This window comes from Oryctolagus cuniculus, chromosome 5 (genome assembly GCF_051225735.1).
Source record: "Oryctolagus cuniculus isolate XC-2025 breed Fujian yellow rabbit chromosome 5, ASM5122573v1, whole genome shotgun sequence".
NCBI lineage: Eukaryota > Metazoa > Chordata > Mammalia > Lagomorpha > Leporidae > Oryctolagus > Oryctolagus cuniculus.
Genome location: NC_142871.1, coordinates 69,874,964 through 69,895,495, shown reverse-complemented (window position 1 = coordinate 69,895,495; position 20,532 = coordinate 69,874,964). Strand labels below are relative to the sequence as shown.

Below are 20,532 nucleotides of genomic sequence, written 5' to 3'. Positions count from 1 at the left end.
CATCCAGCCCTCACCTGCACCCTGATATGTGTGAGGGCCTTTAGGACTCATCCTTGTTGGACTCAGACATAAAGAGACTCATCATCTTCTGACAGATTCCACAAGACAGAAGTGCCTTTTAAAAGGTTTTAGTGAACATTCACAAGGGGAGAATGTTAGGTTGCAGTATAGCCAGTTTCTGATTTAAGACTTCTGTGTTCTCTCTGAGTTCAACCCTTTCCAAAAGCCACTATTCCCATGTTACAGCAATTTGGAGTCCATTCTGTGTCTCACAGCTATGCAGAATTATGATGCAGACCATAAATAAGGGTGATCAGGCAATTGAAAATACATTTTGTTGAGAAACAGAGAATCCTGCTTACAAGGAGGGACCCTAAGCGAGAGGGCCTCATCCAAGTCTGGATATTGGGAGTTTATATAGTGACCTCATATTCATTGATCAGTTCTTCTTCATGGTTTCAATACATCAGGGGTCTGCTTTATTTTTTCTATGTCTCTTGTGTAGCCGTCACGGTTCCTTGGAATTAACAAATGTTACCATGTTTACCACTAGGAGATGTGATAGTTGAGAAATATTGCTGACCTGACCAATTAAGGCAGATTAGGCCTACCTGATGAGCTGCCAAGCACTAGAGACACGTTTCTTTATGGTGTATTCAAGGATGATGCCAGAGCCTAGGTTCTCATATGGTTACCTATGGGCGTGGGACCCATTATTTTCTCTAACTATCAATCTTTCCATTTTCTTGGGGCAGTGTCTTTTGTCTAATGAGCAGATGTCAGGTTTCATACAAAAACCTGGTTCTTTATTACCCCAGGGGTCTTTCTTAAACTGCCTATTAACTCGTCTAACTCCTCATATACACACATGTTGTTCCTTACTGCATGATATTTTCTGAGTTGTATAGTATTTGTCCTTATAATCACAGTTTTCTTGCTTTTGAGGCTCAGCCAGACTAGTCTGTATTTCCCTAGATGCTAGTGAATAAGATTCTATTTCAATACCATAGTATTAAGAAAAAGCTAAGCAGTGATAGGTTCCTATTTTTCTAGAAGATCTTCATTCAAGTTGTTTTCTTCTTTTTTTTTAATGCTTTTTTTTTGACAGGCAGAGTGGACAGTGAGAGAGAGAGACAGAGAGAAAGGTCTTCCTTTGCCGTTGGTTCACCCTCCAATGGCCGCCACAGCCAGCGCGCTGCAGCCGGCGCACCACGCTGATCCGAAGCCAGGAGCCAGGTACTTATCCTGGTCTCCCATGGGGTGCAGGGCCCAAGCACTTGGGCCATCCTCCACTGCACTCCCTGGCCACAGCAGAGAGCTGGGCTAGAAGAGGGGCAACGGGGACAGAATCTGGCGCCCCGACCGGGACTAGAACCCAATGTGCCGGCGCTGCAAGGCAGAGGATTAGCCTAGTGAGCCATGACACCCGCCTCATGTTGTTTTCTTCTATCTGGTCAGGTAACTTTTTTTTTTTTTTTCATTTGATTTCTTTTGTCTTACTATTGGATATGCCTGTGTTACCCAGAACGTGGCATTTCCAGCTTCAGAGATGATTTACCCACTTGAGATAATAGAACATAAATGATGCTTCCTTGATTGACTTGAAGATCTGAAAATAATATTTGAAGTAAAAAGTCCATACGGTCTCATTTTGTTCCTGGGGATACAAAGAACAAGAAAGTGGTCTGGGAAGCATTTTTTCATGAAAAGATGTGTGTGCTTGTCTTTTGGGAGACAAAAGAAAAAGGTTGGAAGGGCAGAATTTTTCAAATTCTTGAAAGAGAGAATATTTTAAGGGATAAGAGTGGGTTTGTATAATTTTATTTTTATTTATTTTTAAAGTTAATTTTATTTTTGAGAAAACATATTTTTAATTTACATTTTAGTCCAAGGCTTAATGATCAATTAAATAAAGAGTTCAACAAATAAAAAAGACAATAGATCAGCAAGGACTTTTTTTTTTTTTTTTTTTTTTTTACCTAGAAACCCTTTATTTAAGGTATACAAACTTCATGTATTTCATTTGTACAAATTTAGGAACATAGTGATTTTATAGGATGACTCGTGTACCTAGACAAGACACCAAGGCCTTTTGTATTCATGCTGGCATAAGGCCCAAGTGGAATTTCTTTTCCAAAAGTCTGAGCCCTGAACAAATAGGGTTATTTCCTTATATATGGTTGTAGCCTCTTTGTCTTCCTTATATGATTACATGCGTACATTTGATTGGTGGTCTCAGGAATTGGTACAGTACTGTGTATGGTTACGTAGTTGATGATGTTCTTCACACACATACTGAGTCCTACGCTGTCTGGCAAGGGTTACCATTATTGCTCTGTAATAACAAGCAGAACCTGAAATGGTTACATATAAACAGATGGGGACTACAGTTGAAGCGTTCATAGGCAAGCAGATAACAACATTTCATTCCCAAGACAGGATCCTTCCCTCTTCTGCCCTTAGGAGGCTTCCACCACAGCTTTAACCATGTCAGTTAGAAACAAGTTTAATTAAAAGACAAAGGCCTCTGACACAATTCTTTCCATCCCACCTTCCTTCCCTTCCCACCCTTCTTCCTCCTCCCACCCTTAAAGAGGGAAAAAGCACTAACTGAGATTCCAAGTCTGCTGGAATTTGGAACACAGAGGTGTTTGGCCAGTTGAGCACAGAAGCTTGGTACTTGCCTTACTTACTAGCAGAATTCTTGAAAGCCATGTTAGAAACTTAGGTTTTCTGTGTGCTGACATAGGGTTTAGAAGGAAGTATTAAGACACAAGGGACAGATTAATGTAGTACTTCAGTGAACCTACATCTGAGATCAGCAAACTTTTTCTGTCAAGGACAGATAGTAAATATTTTCAGGTTTGTAGGATATGATTTCTGTACTAACTACTCAACTCTACCTTGATAGCATGAAAGCAAACACAGTCAATGTATAAAATGAACGGGTGCAGCTGCTGAGCTTCACTGTAACTTTATTTAGAGAAGTTATATGATGGGCAGGGTTGGCCTGGGTGTGATGGTTTTTTGCCCTCTTTCTGGAATGTTGTCCCAGATTTCTGTGGATTGGCATATTCACTATTTCTAATGGTAGCAACTTGCAAATGAATCAGCAGAGAGCAACACAAAATATTTTTCTGGTTTTACTTTTTCTTTTCTTAAAATGTTTCCAGTAGAATTGGACATCAATTTTTTTTTTTTTATTTTACTTCTCTTGGCATTTCATTTTTATCAGTCTTCTCAATGTAATAGAATGCAGTACGGAGTAAGCACCTTGAGATTAGTAGATTGCTATTTCTAAATATCCAAAGTGTGAAAGATAAATATCCAAAGTGTGAAAGTCTTCCAGGAGAGGCATCAAGGATAAGAAGAGCATATGTACCTGAAGAACAAGAAAAACTAATAACATCTACTGTTCAAGTAAAAAAGTGAATCACATAGCGTATTGCTTTCTATTTTCAAAAATCAAACAGCTCACTTGCAACAAAATAAAGAGGAAAGTGTCTCCAAATATGGAAAGCATGCATCTCAAAGTGAAATAATTTAATTCCAATTTACATAAAAGAATACTATCATATGAAAAAAATCACTAAAGCCATCTGGTGATTGATAGAAAAAAGAATACATTAGCCATCAAAATAAATTATGTGATTCTATTGTGATTATTCCTCAGGGCAAATAAATAGATACATGTTTCTTAATTTCAATCAGAGAATTTGGTTTTATTCAGCTATATTTTTTGAGGCGACAATAACCTGAAGTGCAACAAGTTAATTTTAGATATAAGAAAATATTTTTAAAAATCATCTTAAAAGGTGATTATAATTTTATGTCAAAGAAAATTATTTTTGAAACCTTTAGTAGCATAGATCTTTGGTATATGTGCATATACTTGGAGGATTCCAGACTTAATCTAGATAACAGTTTTTGCTTTTTTGATTACTTACACTAGGAACGTGATTACTATCTGAACACATTTGCACTGTATTAATTTACTGTATCCCAATCTGAAATTGTAATCATTCTTAAGTTATTTCCATTAATTCTCATTGAAGGACATTCCTGTAGGCTTAGATAAAGTCTAGATTGTTGTTAGACTTGGTGTTGTTATATTTATTCATATAAAGCATTAATTTTTAGACATATTTTAAGTTTATGTTAAGTAATAGGTTCAATTTGGTCAAAATATTTCATTTCTAAGCCTTGATAACATGACAACTTGATATTTAAAAATACTGTTGTAAAACTTATTAACGTTCCTGAATTATGAAAGAAAACATTCTTTTATTGTAGACTTTGGTGATTGTTGGATTCAAATTTATTTTTTATTAAAAGTGTTTTTTATTTGTACTTTGACAGGCAGTGTTAGACAGTGAGAGAGAGAGAGAGAGACAGAGAGAAAGGTCTTCCTTTTCCATTGATTCACTCCCAAAATGACCGCTACGCCCGGCACACTGTGCTGATCCGAAGCCAGGAGCCAGGTGCTTCTTCCTAGTCTCCCATGAGGGTGCAGGGGCCCAAGCACTTGGGCCATCCTCCACTGCCTTCCTGGGCCACAGCAGAGAGCTGGACTGGAAGAGGAGCAACCGGGACAGAATCCGGTGCCCCAACCAGGACTAGAATCTGGGATACCAGCGCCACAGGCGGAGGATTAGCCAAGTGAGCCGTGGTGCCGGCCTTATTTGTACTTTCAAAGAAAATACAGCTATCTTATTTTTTGTTTGTTATTTATTTATTTAGAAAGGCAGAGTGTTTGTGTGTGTGTGTGTGGGTGTGTGTGTGTGGTGGGGGGGGGGAGAGAGAGAGAGAGAGGGAGAGGACTTTCCATCTGTTAGTTCACTCCCCAAATGCCCACAACAGTTGATTTTGGCAGGCAGAAACCAGACATTTCATGAGTCTCCCGTGAAAGTGGTTATGACCTATGTACTTGAGTCATCATCTGCTGCCTCCCAGTGTGGGCGCACATCAGAAGGAGGTTTGATTGGAATTGGCAGGGAGATTCCACCCCAGGCCCTTTGATATGGGATATGGGCATCCCAAGTGGCAGCTTAACTCACTGCAACACAGTGTATATCCCTCTAGTTTTCATTTAAACTGTATGATGATGCAAATTGCTAACTCACAAAATTCCTTTAATGTATGTGGAAAGTTCATCTTAACTGAATTTTATTTACTAAGTAATAATTTCCAATTTGGGAAATTTGGTCATTCTTTTTACTGGGAATCAGGAAAATAAAAAAAAAAAAAAAACACCCACAAGGTACCTATTCAACCCACATTGTTGATTGCACACTAAAAGCTTCCTCATTAACTTCCTTCAGTCTTCTTTCTCATTACTGACTCATGAACATTTTGCTTCCATGGATGAAAGCTTCTCTAGTTCACCATCCTATTTCCCCGCTTTCTTACCCCTTATCAGTTCTTCCCTGCAGACACTTGGGGCCACTCCATCCTGTCTGCTGTTCATCAGTTGCCTCTAAGTAGTTGTATTGCCTGTTGTCATCTTACCATATTGACAACAAACTAATCCTAGACTGGAATTTTTTTTAAAGATTTATTTATTTATTTGAGAGGTAAAGTTACAGAGAGACGGAGAGTCAGAGAGAAAGGTCTTCCATCTGTTGGTTCACTCCCCAGATGGCCACAGCGGCCAGAGGGAGCTAGGCTGATCCAAATGCAGGAGCCAGGAGCTTCTTCCCTTACATGTGGGTGCAGGAACCCGTGCACTTGAACCATCCTCCACTGCTTTCCCAAGCCAAAGCAGAGAGCTGGACTGGAAGTGGAGCAGCTGGGACTCAATTTGGCACCTATATGGGATGCCTGCACTGCAGGCAGAGGCTAAGCCTACTACGCCACAGCACTGGCCCCTAGACTGGAATTTTTTCTCAGACATTTCTTTTGCTTCCTCTCTTCTTACATTACCCCAAATGTGACGACATACCTGGAGCTTCTTCTCTTGTGCAGGCCACTTCTCCATTAATTACCTTAAACTATTGGAACCAAGAAGCAAGCTCAGCATAATCTTTCATCTCTAGTACCTTCCTCTCCTCTTCCTCAGTAACTGAAGGATTTGGTTCGGTATTCAGTGTCTTTCTCTTGACATTGTGTTAGAGACTTAGTACTCATTTTGTTGACCTTTGTTGTCTCTGGCCTCTCATTGATTTCACCTCTTAAAACCTGTTCAGTCTCGGTCAGTCTGAACCTCCTGTCCTTGTGATTATACCCTCATTACTTGAATGCATTTCATTTTCAAGATAACTCAGCATACTTTTCGTAAACACTACATCTTACTCCTGCTCCCATAATGAATTTCTCATTTATCTCTTCCCTTGAGTCCTTCTGTCCTTCTCACATGCCCTCTATATCTTACTCATGCTGGCTCATCTGCTTAAATGTTCACTTTGTACTCCAGGGAAGCCATTTCAAAAGTGCAATAGCAACCACTTTAGAATCTATTGTCCCTTTGATCTACCAATTTTCTTTCATCTTTCCATAATCCTTGATACTCTGTGTTTTTCTGTTTTGTAATGAGCCAACAAATTTAATTGACATGGGCTATGAACCCAAAGGAGTGTGGCCTAACTCCTGAACAAATTCTTGTCATTTACAGTGTTGGGTCATACCCATTTTTCCAGTCTCTTCTTCAATCATTCACTGTTGTGGCCATGACAAACCTCTCTAAATTTCAAGTCTTGTAGGAGTTTTCCCTGTTGTGTAACATATAGAAATTATTTGTTTTTGACTCTTCACCTATAAGGGAGGCCACAATATTTGCCTTAATGAACACTGTAAGGATATAGTAGATAATATGTGTTACCTGCAGTCTTATACGTTGGTAAGGCCTTGGTATAATCGTCAGTTTCTGGGCTTCTCCCATGCTTTACTGCCTCTGTGTTTTACTGTTTGATCTCTCTCATTTGCTTCTCCAGCCTTCAGAATTTAGCTCACATGTTGTTTTCTTTCTTGTAACCTCTCCTCATTTAGAACTTAGTATATTCCTGTTAGCTTTGATGAGCCAAATTGTTTATCTTTGATAGTGTTGACTATGTGTTTCTTTGGGCCTACTATGCTTAGTAGGACTCTATTCAATTTATTCTATCTAGATAAGAAGAATAAATTTCTGCTGAACCAAATTAAATTGAGTAAGTTTTGCAAACTTAGAAGCATATTGCTGATAGCAAAGGTTTGAGTGGGTTTATGGATTATTCATAAATGTGACAAATGAAAAAATTTTGCATCCTTTTTATATTTACAGTTCATCATTATACTTCATTGAAATTAATTAACTTCTTATATAAAATAAAATCATACAGCATTTTGTTTACAATAAAGTGATATTGATGTTTCTACACCTCAATGTATACACACACACATACACACGCACTAAGGTTCCTGTGGTTTCAGAAGCATAAGCTAATATGTAAAAGAGCTTGATCACATCACATAATTATTCTCTTGCTGGCAAGTCATATTTTTTAACAAACCCTGGAAAAGGAAAACAGATTGATAGATCATTTTTATCATTACCTCTTTGGAAGAATAACTTCATTCAACCTAACCACGTATTTTCAAAATTGCTCTTAAAAATCCTGAACCTTGAAAGACAATCAGATTGTCAAAACAATTTTAAAACCACCTACATATATAGTTCTATTAGTACTTTTCTGAGAGAATTTATGGAAATGCAACCTTTGCCTTGCCAGAGTTATTCAATCACCATTTCTCTCTGCTTTTGCTATGACACATTGAACATGGAAAAAACTTATGCATATACTGCAGTGGCTCTTCATCTGTTTTTTCCCCAGTACGTATGAGGGATATAAACAGTTCCTTAAATAAGAATAAATTCTAAAGCATTCATTTCACATTGCAGTGGGAGGACTAAAAGAGAATCAGAATCTTGGAGGCTTGGAGGACAAATATGTGAAAAAGGCCCCTAAGATTTAAAAGTATGTTTTTCCAGGAACTTGTGTTACTTTACACAAATTTCCATTTGGGAAATCTAAATTATAAATTTGATTTCCTCCAAGGCATTTAAATTAATATGACTCAATGATTCTAAAGTCCTAATTTAGCTCATTGGTTAACATTTATTTCAAATTAAAGATCCATCAGAGAACTCTGCATTTGTTGTCTTTGTAGTCTTGGAATAATGTGTGTATCAGGAACTTCAACTACAAATAGTTTGAACAGATAACGGTGAGCCTGAAATTATAATTTTTTAAAAAAGTAATAATGTTTACTTGGGAAAGAATTGCAGTTCAGTTCAACTCAATTGCGTCAACCCTGTTCAGTGTCTGGGAAGGCAGGAGAAGTTTTTTCTTTTTTCTTTTTAATAAATTTTTGTTAATACTAAAAGAACAGAGTTTATGTGTTTCATAGGTACAATTTTGAGAAGATAACCATACTTACTTTCCCCCTTTTCCATCCCTCAATCTTCTTCCTTCTTTTTTTTCTTTAATTTTTGCAAAAACGTAATTTCAGTCCATTCAATAATAACAAGCATAATGCACTATTAACAAGTCAGGTTACTGATTAATAAACACATTAGAATATTTTTAGCACATGTAGAAATGTAAATTTTTTTGTATTTCTAGAAATATATAAACATTTGTTTTTGTAAGGGAAGGTGAGAAGGAAATTAGTTGCCCTAGAGTTCCTTTCTGACATCTTCATACTATTTCCCACAGATGAATTTTCATGTAGGGCTATCTTGAACATATTGATTGATGCACTTAAGTGCTTTGGAACTCATTCTTTTTGGTGACAACTTATATGGTAAGAAAATCATTCCCCAAATTCCTAAATTGACATTTGCCTAAAGAGGATTAACACCAATTGCATGTGAACAGCTATACTTAGGATTTTTAATTTATACCATCCTGTAGTGTAGTTTCCAGATCCTTTTGTCATCCTGTATTCCTTGAGTATTTTGTCAGTGCTCAAATTTAAAATATACTTCTTAGAAGCGAACCTCATTATTTGGCACAAATTATGACATGTCCATCATGTGATTATTACTTTATGTACTGTACTTTAGGCTTATGTTGTCTTTTAGGCAGCCACATCAAGTGTTGATTCATTGAATTTGTTGCCAGCTCAGAATCAACCCTTGGGGCATTCGGATCTGGCTAAAAGACCCATGAAAGTCTCGCAGGCATGGAAAACCAAAACACTGTGGCAAAAACGACCTGAATGAAAGATCTCAGTGAATGAGATCCCAGCAGAAAGAATGGGCCATCAATGAAGGAGGCACCTTTCTTTGAAAGGAGGAAGGAACCTCCAGTGTGATATGGCCTTGACTAAATAAATTCAGAGTTGGTGAACTCAGGAGGCTTCCATAGCCTTGACAGCTCATGGCAAGAGCCTCGGGTGATTACGTATATCATAAATAAGCGTGTCAATTGTTAAATCAACAATGGGAGTCACTGTGCACCTGCTCCCCATATAGGATCTCTCTCCTTAATGTGTTGTACTATGAGAATTAACAGTAAAACTACTCGTCAACAGTACTCTCTATCTTGTGCGGTTGTGTGGGTGTAGTCTGTTGAAATCTTTGCTTAGTATGTTCTAAGTTGATCATCTGTATATAAAGATAATTGAAAATGAATCTTGATGAAGAGTGGGATGGGAGAGGGAGTGAGGGATGGGATGGCTGCAGGTGGGAGGGAGGTTATGGAGGAAAAAGCCACAACAATGCAAAAGTTGTACTTTGCAAATTTATATTTATTAAATAAAAAAGAGAATTTGTTGCCAGTTACAGGCATTAATTATTTTAATATATAATGTTTTAGTGTACCTAATATAAAGTATGCTACTGCAATACAGTTGGGCTTTTATGAGAACAGTGCTATGTTTTTGACAATAACGTGTTAATTATTAATTGAAATGTAGTTGTTCTGTCTGTTTGGCGTGCATATAGTCTTAGTTGCAATCATTTTCAGGGCAACTCTTATGTTGAGTGACTGAAATACAGATTTTTTGAATTGAGGAGGGGCACAATTTGCTGAAATAGAATGAAAGGGTTTAAATACTGATTGTAAGAAGGTTTACATATTCTGAATGGTTCTATATAACATACTTATATATAGTCATATACAATGTTTTTTGTAACAATATAGGAAAAATTTACTTAATAAGGATTTTGAAATTTTGTGCTAAGTATGCACATAGTACATGTACAGGTGGCCCTCCATACTCACCAGTACCTCATCTGCAGATTCAACCCACCATGAACTGAAAATATTTGAAAAGAAATTTTGCTTCTATTGACCAGGCATAGATGTTTTATCCTTGTCATTATAACCTAGACAATACTCTGTAACACTATTTACGTAGCATTTATATGTTATTATGTACTATAAGTAATCTAGGGGTGATTTAAAAGATATTGGACAATGTCTGAAGTTATGCAAATAGAATGCCATTTTATATTAGGTACTTGAGCATCCAGGGATTTTGATATCTGGGAGTTCTGAAACCAAACCAAGGGATAGATGTGTGTATGTATGTATGTGTGTGTGCATTTGTTTAGATAGTAGATTTATATATAAATCCTCAAATTTTCTCAATGTTTGCTTCAATACTTATGCCAGAAAAGTTTATTACATATTAAAAAGTTGTGTTGACACAGTTATCTTACACTCATACATTTTAAATTTCTTGAGTGTCTGAATGTCTGTTTAATATCTGGATGTTTGGCACATCAACAATGCCAAAGTAGTGACATCTAACTAATTCTTTTATTGATTAATACAGGTTATAACTTATATTTGCATTTAGAAGAAATGATTTTGATGAATATTAGAATTAATCAGAGTATCTAATAAATTTTATGCATTCTATAATTAATCTATGGAAATAGATGCTTATACCCAGATACTTTTTTTTTTTGACAGGCAGAGTGGACAGTGAGAGAGATAGAGTCAGAGAGAAAGGTCTTCCTTTGCCGTTGGTTCACCCTCCAATGGCCACCGCAGCCGGCGTGCTGCGGCCGGCACACCACGCCGATCTGATGGCAGGAGCCAGGTACTTCTCCTGGTCTCCCATGGGGTTCAGGGCCCAAGCACTTGGGCCATCCTCCACTGCACTCCCTGGCCACAGCAGAGAGCTGGCCTGGAAGAGGGGCAACTGGGACAGAATCCGGTGCCCCGACCGAGACTAGAACCCGGTGTGCCGGCGCCGCAAGGCAGAGGATTAGCCTACTGAGCCGCGGCGTCGGCCTATACCCAGATACTTTTAAAGTAGTTAGATGAAAATTTATAATGCTTAGTTCAATGGTAGAATACAATTGATTTATTTGCTAATCAAAAATTCTTTTGAGATATTTCAGATTCCTTTAATTAATGTTTCAACATATAAGTATAGATACTAATAATACAAAAATCAAACTTTGGAAAAAATAGGGAAATAGAATCATTTTCTAATTTGGGAAAAGCTGAAGACAATTGAAATGCACCACGATTTTTTCCTCAACTATAAAATTTTCACTTAATTATTCATAAATTGTTCAGGTAAGTGTATTATCCCATATATTGTCTACTAGACTCTATATATTACTGAGTCTATAAACCAAAACTATCTTGGAACTCACAGAAACTGTAACTTCTCTGAAGGCTGTTATTTGGTAACTTTCTAATGCAGACAGCAAGAAAAACCTTGGAAATCATATCCAGAGGGCTTGAAATTTTGTAACTCTGATAATGGATTTGGAGAATGAATATAAAAAGAAAAGGGAAATCTTAGAGTTTTTTGTTTAAATGAATTTGCAGTAAGTTGAGCAGTGAAACTTATTACCATGAAGTATGTGTTATTATAACATTGACTTCTTTGATACCAAATTATTGATTCTTTGGAGTTTGAATAATTGAAAGCTATTCTTTAAAAATTCTCTGACTTAAATCCATGGAACATGCCAGAAATTTTGATGTGAATATTCCATCAAGGATGTGATTCTGGGCTAGGGACAGCCTAGTATCAGCTTCAGAATTTCTGGTCTAGACTCCAGCTGGTATAAGGTCTGGTGTACACAAGAGAAAACACTTATTTTGCTAGTAAGTAAATAGTCTGCAGGAGTGTGCAGCATACTCTGTTTCTCATTGCCTATATAATTTAGTTCAATCTTGTTTTTCATTTTATTTCATGCACTTTGTATATGGTGTGGCAGAAATTCCATCCCAACACTGAAAAGAAGGAAAGAAAATGAAATGATAGAAATAAATAATAGAGAAGAAAAGAAAGAGGAGGGAACAAGAGAGAAAGAAATGGTGGGAAAATGAACTGAAGGGAGGAGAGAAACTTTTTATGCTTATTTACCTCTACTAATTATTACTGATTTGATGTTTGATGAAACACTAAATACTCTCCTGAGTGTTGAGGAACAACTTAATACTTTATCCCTTTTAGTATTGTTTTTGTTTTATTTAATACTATTGGTTGAACTCTTCAATTAACACACAGTTGTTCTTAGGTGTTTAAATTTAACTGAAAAGTGATCCCTGTTAAATATAAGAGCAGGAATAAGAGAGGGAGGAGATGTACAGTTCAGCACATGCTCAGTTGGACTTGCCCCAAATGGTAGAGTTAGAAACGGGCCAGGGGATTCCAATTCAATCCCATCAAGGTTGCATGTACCAATGCCATCTCACTAGTCCAAGTGATCAATTTCTGTTCACAATTGTTCATAATGATAGGATTAAGAGTCAAAGGGATCACACAAACAAGACCAGTGTCTGCTAATACTAACTGATAGAATTAAAAAGGAGAGAACAATCCAACATGGGAAGCGGGATACACAGCAGACTCATAGAATGGCAGATGTCCTAAATAGCACTCTGGCCTCAGAATCAGCCCTTAAGGCATTCGGATCTGGCTGAGGAGCCCATGAGAGTATTTTAGGCATGGAAAGCCAAGGCACTCTGGCAAAAAATAAAATAAAATAAAATAAAATAAAATAAATAAAAAAACCTAAATGAAAGATCTCTGTGAGTGAGATCCCAGCAGAAAGAACAGGCTATCAAAGAAGGAGGTACCTTTCTCTGAAAGGAAGAGAGAACTTCCACTTTGTCTATGGCCTTGTCTAAATAAGATCAGAGTTGGCTAACTCAAAAGGCTTCCATAGCCTTGACAACTCATGACAAGAGCCTAGGGTGATTACTGATGCCATAAACAAGAGTGTCAGTTGTTAAATCAACAACAGGAGTCACTGTGCACTTACTCCCCATGTAGGATCTCTGTCCTTAATGTGTTGTACTATGTGAATTAACCTTATAACTAGTACTGAAACAGTACTTTACACTTGTGTTTCTGTGTGGGTGCAAACTGTTAAAATCTTTACTTAGTATATACTAAATTGATCTTTATTTCTAATGCTGAAATTAACCTCTTCTCCTTCTGGACTACTACAGTACTACTTGGGTTTTGCCTATAGTAGCTCTTCATATATTTTATCATGAAATTTTATTTAGGTAATAATTTTTAAGGGTTATTATTTATTTTAAAAGAGTTACAGAGAGGCAGAAGCAGAGAGAGAAAGAGGGAGAAAGAGAGAAAAAGAGAGTGAGAGAGAAATCTTCCATCATCTGATTCACTCCCCAAATGGCTGCAATGACTGGGTCTGGGCCAGGCAGAAGCCAGGAGCCAGGAGCTTCATTCAGGTCTCCCACATGGGTGCACAGCCCAAGCACTTGGGCCATCCTCTGCTGCTTTCCCAGGTGCATTAGCAGGGACCTGGATCTGAAGTGGAGCAGCAGGGCCTCAAACTGGCACCCATATGGGGTGCCAGCTTGTGGGTGGCAGCTTTACCCACTGAGCCACAGTGCTAGCTTCTGTGAAATAATTTATGAAGGAAGGGTCATATGGTTATAATTTTTGTGTCTTTCATAGCGACTAGCAATAAGTGGGCTGTATTGGGCAATGTATTGGTTTAATGGAACAGGATGGGTAATGGAATTTCTTTCAATGTATTTGTTTTTGTTGTCTTATGGGACTTAGTTACTCATAAGCCCCCTTTCATGGAGAAAACATGCAGTGGTAGGAAACAGTCAAAAATAGCAACCTGAATCTTACCTCAATTTTTTTCAACTTCATATTTTATTTCATTTTTTGAGGTAACTTTTAATTTATACTATAGTCAAAGTGTTGATGGCCCTATTAAATAAAGAGTTTAATAAATAAAAAATACAAACACCTCATCATCCAGTTTCACTTTCATGATCTGTTCAGAAATAGTCTCCCAAATACCTCTGCCTTAAAAAGAAGTTTGCAATCGTTAAAAAGTACCATGGTCTTTTCCTTTGACAGCATACATACTTAAATTGGAAACATGTAGATTGGCATGGCCCCTGCACAAGAATGATATACAAACTTGCAAACCATTATATATATATATATATTTATATATATATATGTATATATATATATATATAAAATGCACTTGCAAGCAAATTTTTTAAAGAATTTTATTTATTTATTTGAGAGCTAAAGTTACAGAGAGGTAGAGACAGAGAGAAATGTATTCCATCTGCTGGTTCACTCCCCAAATGGCTGCAACTGCCAGAGCTGGGCCAATCTGAAGCCGGGAGCCAGGAGCTTTTCCTGGGTCTCCTATGTGGGTGCAGGGACCCAAGCACTTGGGTCATCTTCTACTGCTTTCCCAGGCCATTGCAGAGAGCTGGATGGAAAGAGGAGCAGCCAGGACTTGATCTGGCGCCCATATGGGATGCCAGCACTGCAGGCAGATGCTTAGCCCACTATGCCACAGTGCTGGCCCCAATACTTTACATTTTTAATGTCCACAGCATCACAATACTTAATAGCCCAAAGGTAACACCAGTCCAGTTTCTATTAATATCATTTTGTTGAATAAACAAAACATAGTATGTATCCATACAATGGAATATAATGCATTCATAAAAATATGAAGCTCTAATGTGTGCTATAATAGCGTTGAAGCTTGACAAAATTATGCTATGTGGGAGGGGCCAGGGACATATATTTAGCATAGTGGTTAAGATGCCACTTGGGATGCTTACATCCCATATTACAGAGCCTACGTTTTAGTACCAGATCTTCTAATTCCAGGTTCCTATAATATGTACCTAGGGAGCAGCAGGTGATGGCTCAAATAACTGAGTTCCTGCCACTTACTTGAGAGACTTAGACTGAGATCTGGGCTCCTGACTTTGACCTGGCCTAGCACTGTCTATTGTAGGCATTTGTGGAGTGCATCAGCAGATGGATGTTATTTGCCACCCCCCCCCCCAGTTTTTAAGTATTTAGATTGAATCTGAATCTGAAATACTTATTAACTTTTCAGAGGCTTTATCTTGTACTACTTATTTTGTTCCATATTATTTTATCCTTCCTATGGAGGCACTCTACATTGAAGTATATTTTGTCTTAAAGTACAAAATGTTGTTAGCTAATATCCAAACTAATATTCAATACTCTATCCTTGAGCTGGCGATGTGGCACAGTGAGTTAAGCTGCCACCTATGATGCTGCCATCCCATATGAGTGCTCGTCAAGTTCCAGCTGCTCATTTCTGATCCGCCTCCCTCTTAATGGCCTGGGAAAGCAGCAGAAGATGGTCCAAGTGCTTGAGCCCCTGCAACCATGTGGGCAACCCAGATGGAGTTGCTGGCTTTTGGCTTCAGACTGGTCTAACCTTGTTTGTTGTAAATGCTTGAGAAATGAACCAACAGTGTCTCTGTGTCTCCCTCTTTGTCTGTAACTCTGCCTTTCAAATAAAAAAAAAAACCCTTAGAAATACTTTATCCCACTGTGTAGTTTCCTATGAATTAATGCTTGAAATAATACTTTTATTAATTTAAAATCATAGTGTATATTTATTATCCTTATAGTAATCAATTCATAAAATTCAGTAGACATGTTTATATGAGAGTGATACAGGCTAAAATGGTATTTTAAATAACATACATAGAAACAGAGCATATGGGTATTCAAGAGAGGCATATGGATCTCCATATGCCTCACACTTTCTATAATAAACATGGCTATAGTATTGATCATCAGCATAGTATGGTGCCCTGATTTAATTAAAGACTAGACTCTTTCAATTAGCAATAGTAAAACTCTAATAACGTTTCAGGAATAGCTTAAACTTAAAGCAGTACTTCTCAAGCCTGGCTGCAATTTCAATAAAAAACTTAAAAACTGCTAATGCCTGAGATCTCACTCAAAGACATTTTTTATATTCCTTCTTTATTATTAATTTTAAATTATAAAAACAAAAATTGTGAGGTAGTGATAGGAGTTCCCTTTGCCCCTTACCCTGTTTGTACTATTATATCTCATATTAGTATATTTATCAAATTTATGAACCACATTCAGCTTACCCTATTTTTCCCCCAATTTCTTTTATCTCTTCCATGCTTCCTGACTTCCAATAATCAACATTCTGTGTTCAGCTGAGTTTCTGTAGTTTTTAGATAAAGTAATATAAAAAATGTGGTATATATGCACAATAGGATACTCTTCATCTATAAAAAGAATGGAATCCCGTCATTTGCAGCAAAATGAATGGAACTGAAGGACATAATGTTGGGTAAAATAAAGCAAATACAGGAAGACAGACTGCATATCCTCCCTTATTTGTAGGAGCTAAAATTAAGCCATTGTCTTTTAATTTATGAGATTTTCTTTTTTATCTAAAAAGGTGGCAATAGTAGCATGAAAAATGTTTGCTCAATACTGAAGTCAATTCTAGTCATGAAAAATTGAAGTTCCTTCAAGTAAAAGCTAAATAATGTAAACTCTTTTTATAGGATAGCAAGTTAGGATTCCATTTCAGTGTGCTTGCTTATTGCTTTCCTATCTTGAAAGGAAGAAACCAGTGAAGGGAAGGAAAGAAAGTAGGGAGAGAGACAAGGGGAGAGAGAAAGAGGAAGAGAGAGCGTAAGGGTGAGAGAGAGAGAAAGACCATTGTAGTCCCAAGTTGAGGATGGGTGGTGAAACATTGAGAATGCCTTCTGAAAGAGGTCTAAGTGATCAAAATTCAAACCTTGTTATTAGTAGTAATAAAAGAAAATGGCATTTTTGCAGCAAGTTTGTGTATTTCAGTTACTGTGAAAATGCAGTTTTCTCCAAAATGATAGTGCTGAAAACCTTTCTGTTTTGGATATTGCTTGTGAAAATGCACTACTGACTTTCTACATGTTAAAGCTTCTAAATGAGTTTCCCTTCCTACATTTCAGTAACCTCCAATAGATTGTTATTATTCAACTGTAACCTACTCTAAAGATCAGAATAAGAAATAGCAGCTTTAGATTTTTCATTCTTTTTTGTTTCTGTTATCTTCCCTGTAATTTCCTTAGAAAAATAAAATCATCTCCAGAATTATCCATCTCTGGCAATTTCAAGCTAGAAGAAACAAACTAAGAAAAAATTAATTGACTTTATTTGCTTTAAAGCTGACAGCCCGTATTATCAGCTTTCTTAAATGAGTTTGGAATTGCCAGCTTTGAGGGTATTACACTACATTTTGGGTTGCTGCCAGCATATCCTGAGCAAATATATTTAAATCAAAGCTAAGCTGCTTAAATATTCATGTTATGCTCTTATTATGGTTTAGAGAAATGTGAAACCATTTAAGATTTGCAAACGTGTTACATGGCCAAAAAAATGTACTTGAACTGTCAGAAAAATACTTTAAATTGATAGTGTTAACTTGGTTTAATAAGGACAGCTTTCCAATGTCTTATTAGTTGTGATATGTTCAAAATATCTAATTTGTGTATGATTTTCTACTTACTAGAGCAATACAAATGTAACCTTTTCCTTCTGAAATACCTACTGCAAATGATCACCAAGTTTGTTATGTTATCAAATGTTGTGGGCTGTCTGACTTCATATGCTTTTTGTCTGCTCTCTGATTTTATAAGCAACCCTTCATTACAAGTATATTCTATTTTAGTAACTTTCTTTCTTGCCTCATTGACATGTTCCTTCAAAAATGTATAATTTAAAAAACTTTACTTAAAACATTTATGTTGACAGTCTTTGAGACTTCCCATTTGTATGCTTAAAGTATGAAATATATATAATAATAATCAATAAATGTTAAATATCAAATAAGTATTACATGAAGGAAGTAAAAGAGAAGCTGAACTCATACCTTCTGTAGTAGCAGGAAAAGTCAATTATTCCTGTTAAAGACTTAAGCATAAAGGTCTATTTCCCTATTGCCTCCCCATGTCCCTTGTTCTTTTCGTCCTCCTTCAATGTCTCTGATTGATAGCATTACCAACTGAATATTTAGGCCATATGATTTTGTATAAAGTAGTTTTATTTCTTTTACTTTACTTCAATACAAAGAAATGATTTAGAAATTTAAATTTCAAAATACCAAAAGCTATTTGTTTACAACCATAAATTCCAATAATAGTTGAATGATATTTGATTTATGGAATTGAACACTTTTAATGCATTCTGAGAAATCCAATATAAATTCATGAGTTGCCCATGAGAATTGCCACTGTCTTACCTTTAGCTCTCACAGAAGTATGGCCAAACACGGTAGACCTTCCCAACAGCACAGAACTTAGAAAGCCAGTGCAAATGTCTTAGACAAGCCACTGGTGCTGCTTTATGCCTTCCAGTTAAATGTTCCAATTTCAACTACTGAGGCTAACTAGTGTTACTAGGCATGGCCACGAAACTCCTCATTAGATAGTGTATGCCTTTTAGAATTCCTAAGGGTCCAATCTAATCAGTAGCTTTTACTGAATTTTTTCTCTGGATGTCATAGTGTTGGAGAAGAGATGCAATAATTTATCTGTGGGGAAGTCACTAAGCTGTTTTTTGCTTCAGTGAGGCATAAACCTTACTAGAGCAGAACCTGTGAGGATTCCATGAACTTCAGTTTTAACGCTCTACTAAGAGGAAGAACTTGAGCTTATCAGTATAGATCTGGTAGGTCCTTGAGATTTTTAGACACTGGCCACAAATCTTTGTAAAAATCCACACATCTGAGCATTTATAAAAATTGATATGCAGCAAATGTATTTCCTGGCCTTGACAGTGTTATTTCTTTAATGTCCTTTCGTGTAATTTGGAATTTTAACCCGTGTTCAAAATAGTTTTAAGACTATTATTTATAAGTGTATTATATATTTTAATCTTCTGTTTGATGGTGACAGAACTAAAAATATGAGTTTGGGGATTTCGTGTGTATATGAGGCAGAGGGAGGAGCACAAGGATTGGCAGGCATGTGTAGGGAAGGAGCAGAGACTCCCTGGAAAGATGGTTAGTTTGTTTTTCTCTCTCTGTTTCTGTGTGTGTGAAAAGAAAGAAAACTAAAAGTAGGTTTCCATTTGGTTCCAATGATCTTAAAACAATATGTTATGTTATATATTGAGCCCTCTCTCTCAAAGCAAAATTCAATAATTCATGATAGTACTTACTAAGTGATTAGAGTAGAAGGAGGGAAAAATTCTCCTCAGAAGATTGGGTTGGGAGTGGGAGGGCATTCCTTTTTCAACTTATTTTATAATTGCCTCATGTCTTCCTGAATTGTTCTTATCTCTCTGCTTCTAGAATGCCATGATCCAGGCTAAACTATTACAACAATGTTGCAGGTGGTATGCTGTACAATAATTAGACCTTAGCTGAATTTACACCACCCAAGTTAATTTTAGTAAATTGTGGATGTTTGGGGTCTTTAAAAATTCTGGGTTCAGCAGTTTTCCTGAATTCTTAGTTAGTGGTCTATTTACTTGGACAATATGGCTGGATAATTATCTTATTTTGGAATTATTTCATAAGCATGACATATAGCCTAACTAAGCTTGGAGATCTTTTTAAATATGTCAAGGATTTAGTGATGAATTCAGTGGGAGAGAAAAGAATGCTGTCTGTGACTTGATAGGATAACTTTTTATGTCTGTGTGTGTTCTGATTGCACTTTAGCACCCCTGATGTGGATGTCATCAGAATCAGAATTACAGCTCCAGAAGCACAGGGTCTGCTCAATACATAATTGAATTAACCAGCTGGTCATCTGTCTTGAACTGAGAAGTGAAAAGTTGAAAGCTGGTACTTAACTGTTGATATTTGAGGAACCAACAGTAAGTTTTTAGGGAGAAAATGAAGCACTTTCAGTGTCAATTTCCAGATCTATAAATGAAAGGGTGAATAGGTGATCTTGAGCCTGCATTCCAGATCTGAAATGATCTTTAAATTTAGGATTATCCTGATGCCAGGAATTTAGCTAGTATAATAATTTCTGTAGTTCAAGATACTATTTACAAGAAGTTCCTATTAATATGAAATACATTACTGTGAAAAGTTACCCACTACCTCTGTAGGTCCCACTGACTAGTTTGATTTATCAGATAAGCTGACTGCAGTTCATCAGAGAAGTCATCTTGCATTGAAGATGATACTGGGCCTGACCCAGAGCAGGCATTTAATAAAGATACAGGTTATCCCAAAGAGGAGATAACCTGGTATCTTTGATTCATGGAATTGATTTAGAATCCAAAATGCTCCTAATATGGTATAGGTCTTGA

At 36.7% G+C, this 20,532-nt stretch overlaps 1 protein-coding gene and 1 pseudogene across 6 annotated transcripts in view; both read left to right on the top strand.

Moving 5' to 3' along the window:
• GRIK2 (glutamate ionotropic receptor kainate type subunit 2) overlaps positions 1-20,532 on the top strand; it is a 736,860-nt gene that overhangs the window by 58,148 nt on the left and 658,180 nt on the right. The window lies entirely within an intron of this gene.
• Positions 14,290-14,387, top strand: LOC127493332 (U6 spliceosomal RNA; annotated as a pseudogene).